A 5580-nucleotide genomic window follows, 5' to 3' on the forward strand; every position below is an offset into this window, starting at 1 on the left:
AACCAGTCCTGGTTCAAAAAAGTAAAACAAAGTATATTCCGGATTATCTGGAAAAAAGAACCGAATCAAACGCAGTACTCCCAAGTCACACAAAAAGGCACAGCATGCAAATGGTTAACAAAACAGAGAAGCCGCAGGGAAGAAAGCATAGTCAAGCAAAGTCCAGGGTCGTAGCAAGCAGAATCCGAAGTAGCAAAGTTCCAAAGTCCACAGAAGCAGCATCGTAGTCAAGCCGGTCCAAGGTCAAGGAAGGGGGAAATCCACATTCACGAGAATCCAATATGAGTTGAAAGCACACACGAACAGGAGCAGCAACTTGCAGATCCCATACCCAATGCTGAATACGAAACATGCAGCGACAACTCCAGACAGTACCCAATGCACGAACGTATACCAACACCTTGCCTTCTGCAAAGATTCCCCATTTCAGAAACCACTTTTATTCCACATCATCATCAGAAGATGAACTGACCACCGCCCCATGATCATCCCTTGCAGCCGTTCCCAACTCTTCACATGAAGTCCTACGTCCATCCCTCCATCTTCTCCATCTCCTGGGAAGACTTAGATCCCCCAAGACTCAGTTGTATTCCCTGATTGCCAGTCTTCACTTCCAGAGAATCCCATAAATGTATCATTAGATGTTGGCTCCGCACAACATCTTGCACTTCCTTTACCTTAGTCCAATCCACAGTGTCATCCCCGTTTTCCCCACTCTGTGACCCGTCATCCCCAGAGAAACCCTCAAATGATTCCTCATCTGTAGGTGCCATAAGTATATCCCGGATCCCCTTCCTTTGTTGCTCCTTTGGGCAATTGTCATAAAAGTGGCCCGAATAGGCATGGCAGTGGGGTAGATGGCTTGTTTTAAGTCAAAGAGAGATCATTTCTAGAAGTAAAACATACATATCTTTCCTTCTGGTTGCTCTTTGATGACAACAATTTCCAGTGGGGTGGATGAGGAAACTGAGAAACTATTGCTTTACCACGCTGTTTGTATCACATAAGGCTGAGATAAGCTTTCTTCTTCAGCATACAAGTGATGAAAAACTATAGAGCACCATGGTGTCCTTCTTTGTTTCTGGCCATCTTCCTGGTACTTATTCCAGATTAAACTTCATCATACTTCTGACTAAAGCTCCATTTACACTTTCCATTTAATGCAGTTTCAAACCAATTTTGAAGAAAGTCATTTCACTATATAAATGATGACATAGGAAATCCTGGAACAAGTTTAAGGTCCAGATGGTGATGGCACAAAGCACTGACGCACATTAAGGGTTTTCTTTCACTCACTTTTGTGCACTACCTAGCATTAAACTTCATTAAATGGTCAGTGAAAATGGGACCAAAGTGGGCCACAAATGTAATGTATCAAGAAATGTATTTGTCCTGAAGGTGTTCTGAAATTCTCCTGGTTTTTGTATTAGATTGGACCTACTGTGCTGTGTGTGTCTACCTGTCATTATCCATAATAACTGTTTTAAGACTTATCTGGAATTCCAAAATTTGAAATATTCCAAAACTGTCCATGCGGGTGACTATGATAATGAAAACTTTGATTTATGATGGTTTAATGTTTCGTGCACAAATTATTGAAAGCATTAAATAAAATTACCTTCAGGAGTAGCCCCCATTGGTGCAGTGGGTTAAACCCTTGTGCTGGCAGCACTGCTGACTGACAGGTCAGCGGTTTGAATCCAGGGAGAGCGGGTTGAGCTCCCTCTGTCAGCGCCAGCTTCCCATGTGAGGACACGAGAGAAGCCTCCCACAAGGATGGTAAACATCCAAACATCCGGGCATCCTCTGGCCAACATTCTTGCAGACGGCCAATTCTCTCACACCAGAAGCGACTTGCTGTTTCTCAAGTTGCTCCTGACATACACACAAAAAACCTTCCAGGGTAATATACCCATAGAGGTAGAAGGTGCATATGAAACAATGAGTTTGGTGTTTAGACTTGAGTCCCATCCCCAAGGTATCTCATGTATATGCAAGTATTCCGAAATCTTAAAAATTCAGAACATTTCTCATCCTAAACATTTAGAATAAATGATATTCGACCTGTATTATCCCTTTCTGAAACTGAACAACTATGTGGAAGAGAAAGATTACACGTAGTATGCCACCTGCTGTCTAACTGATAGAACCACATCTTTGCTGCCAACAGTCTTACAAGAAAAGTTTGCAGGGAAAAAAAAGATGCACTTGTAAGTAATGGAAATATCCTAGATATAAAAGACAGCCTCGACAACGAAACAGGAGATTTAATATGCAATGCCTGCATATTAACAGAATGACTCTGTACAGTCACATCTTTTTATCCACAGATTCATCCAACCAAAACAGCTCAAAAAATATTCAGAAAAAAGTAATGTTTGATTTTGCTATGCAGCAAACATTACATTGATGTTTTGCCTGTTATTGTATGGTTTCTCTACTTGAAATTCAGCAATAAATAAATCATTTAATCCATTAGATTCCAAGACTCTCCAGAAACGAATGTGCTGTGCATTGAGATGGGCCAAACTGCTTGAAACTTTGGCATGGATGAGAGCCATAAAATTTTGGCTGAATATACATTTTCTAGTCAGTTCTGACAGCTATATTCCCTCTCTGTTATCAGATAAGTTTATTTCAGAGTGATATGCTTTGGTTCTCAGAAAGATCAAAGCAATTGGCTTGTCTTTAGAAGCACTTGTAATGCTTATGAGTGTGAAAGTTTGCAGGCTAGTCAAAGCCCCCAGTGGCACAGTGGGTTAAACCCTTGTGCTGGCAGGTCACAAGTTCGAATCTGGGGAGAGCATGGGTGAGCTCCCTCTGTCAGCTCCAGCTCCCCGTGTAGGGACATGAGAGAAGCCTCCCACAAGGATGGTAAAACATCAAAACATCCCGGCGTCCTCTGGCCAATGTCCTTGCAGATGGACGATTCTCTCACACCAGAAGCAATGTGCAGTGTCTCAAGTCGCTCCTGACACAAAAAAAAGAACATACTTTTGGATCTTGACTTCTACAATTTGACTACACAATTACAACATTCCTGAAAAATGTCTATTTGTTTAAAGACCTCCAAAAAGGAGAGTGCACCCCACCCCAAGGCGCCCATTGCACTGTCAAATAGTTCTTACATTAAAGAAGTTCTTGATAATGTGTAGGTGCAATCTCTTTTCCTGGAATTTCAATCTCTGTAATTTTAGTCTCTGGAGCAGCAAAAACAAGCAGATACGCCTGTCCTGAGCCAAGCTGTGTGATCAAGTGAATGAAAGAGAAAAGATTCAAGTTGAACTGAGGTAAGGTGGAGTTGATTGGATATTTCTCTGTTCTGAAAGATATGATCTCTGAAGAGTACACCTTATGACTGAAGGATCATCCAAGTTCAATCAAGATAAGAGAGAGAGAGCAATGAACCTGAGCTACCCATTGAGCAGGAAGACATACAGCTCACATTCCAACCGTTTTCTCTTCGGTGGCAAGATATATTTCTATGTAACTTAGGGATGGGTAACCTTTCCCTTCTACTTCTTTTTATGACCCATGACAATACACCCAGCAGCAATCTGGCAATCTGGCAATAAGTAAAGTCCAAGAGCCAGAGGTTAGTCTCCCCTACATTTGGATGATATGAATTATTTCCACACTTATGTGTATATGCTACTAATCCATGGTCTCTTTTTGGCAATGTCTAAGCAGCGACTTTACAGATACGAAAGATCTAGTCTTAGATGCATTGTTCATATCTGCTTTTGCAGATATATGACACCACCCAAACCATGGACAGTTTGTCTTATGATCACATGGAGAGATGCGAACATTAAACATTAGGCCTTACACATGTGCGTAAAGAACAGGAAGTGCATGTCAATTGTGTTTTCTATCTCGCCATCCCGTTATTAGCATCCCAAGTTGCTGTTTTAACATATTTGCCATCAAATGGATGAGCAGTGAAGCATAGTGTGGAATAAAAGCAGGTGGTGTGTAGGTAAGCAAAGTTATCTCAGTAAAAGTCCAGATCAGATGTCATCACTCCTACACTTATTTACCATCCTAACACCTGGATGCACACAACATGAATCTGGCTCAAAATTCATGCTGCCCTTTTACAGCAAGGATGGGCAAATTGTGGTCTTCCACGTGCTGAAATGCAAGTCCAAGCATCTGTTGCTGACTCAGGGAACAATGAGGAATATCCACCAACATTTGAAAGGTCACATTTAGTCAAGCCCTGCTTGACAGGGACAGTTCCATATCTCTGGACTGGTCTGATCTAGATTGGTCTAAAGTGACCCTATGTTGGAAGACAGAGTTCTCCTATACACATCTATTCAAAAGACCAATTTAAGCAACAGAAAAAAGCCTTACCTATGTGTGTTCATTGCAATCTTAATACAAAAATAATAATAATACCAGGAATTAACCCTCAATTAGTTGGACTTAACCATGACCTAATAAATAATAATAATAAAACTTTATTTATATACCGCTCCATCTCCCCGAGGGACTCAGAGTGGTTCCCAGGATTGCATCAAAATAGTGAGCTTTTTGCCTCTTTTTAAGGATGTGTCAAATATGGTGGCAAATTATACCAAGTCCCTTGTTGTAGATCTCAGGTGTGAAAAGTCTTACAGTGAAAGTGATTCTCAATTTATAAATGGAGCCCCCAGTGGCGCAGTGGGTTAAACCCTTGTGCCAGCAGGACTGAAGACTGACAGGCTGCAGGTTCGAATCCAGGGACAGCATGAATGAGCTCCCTCTGTCAGCCCCAGCTCCCCATGTGGAGACATGAGGGAAGCCTCCCACAAGGATGGTAAAACATCAAAACATCCTGGCATCCTCTGGGCAAACGTCCATGCAGATGGCCAATTCTTTCACACCAGAAGCAACTTGCAGTTTCTCAAGTCGCTCCTGACACACACACACACACACATATATATATAATTCCTTTAGACTGCTATTCTATGGGCTTCCAAAAATTAGACTTATGGGACTTCATCACATTGAGATCAATAAGCCAGACAGCAGCTAACAAGGATATTTTCCTCAACTATTTAGCAGCTATGATAGTGTATGCAAGAAGATGGAGGCTTCTTGCAAACCAAACTCACCCCCCTCCCCAATCAAAATCCTGGCTACAGGCCTGCACCCAGGTAATAGAAGTAGATGAAAGAATAAAGAACTTTGTGAGTTCACAGTGATTAGAGACAGAGTTAGGGTTCTGTGGAGGGAAAGTCTTCTGAAGGGTTCCATGACTCAAAACGTTTGAGAACCGCTGTCGTAGATAGTTGATTCCTGAAATGGGCAACTCATATCATTATGACAGATGTGTCTTTTGACAATGACACCTTATTCCCTTAATACCACTGTTATGGCCTATGTCAACACTGATGTCAAGAGAGTAGACAGAGTAAACGGGTGAAGTCACTTGTAAAAAAATGGTCAAATGCAAAGAATGGCAAACAAGAGAATATGTTTGTTTGGCGAATGTGTGTGTGTGTGTGTGTGTGTTTTTCCCCCCAACTGAGTAAGTCAACTGTCAGCAATGATGCAGTCTCATAAGTGCTTACTGGAGCTGAACAGTATATA

The sequence above is a fragment of the Anolis sagrei genome, chromosome 1 (genome assembly GCF_037176765.1).
Source record: "Anolis sagrei isolate rAnoSag1 chromosome 1, rAnoSag1.mat, whole genome shotgun sequence".
Classification (NCBI taxonomy): Eukaryota; Metazoa; Chordata; class Lepidosauria; order Squamata; family Dactyloidae; genus Anolis; species Anolis sagrei.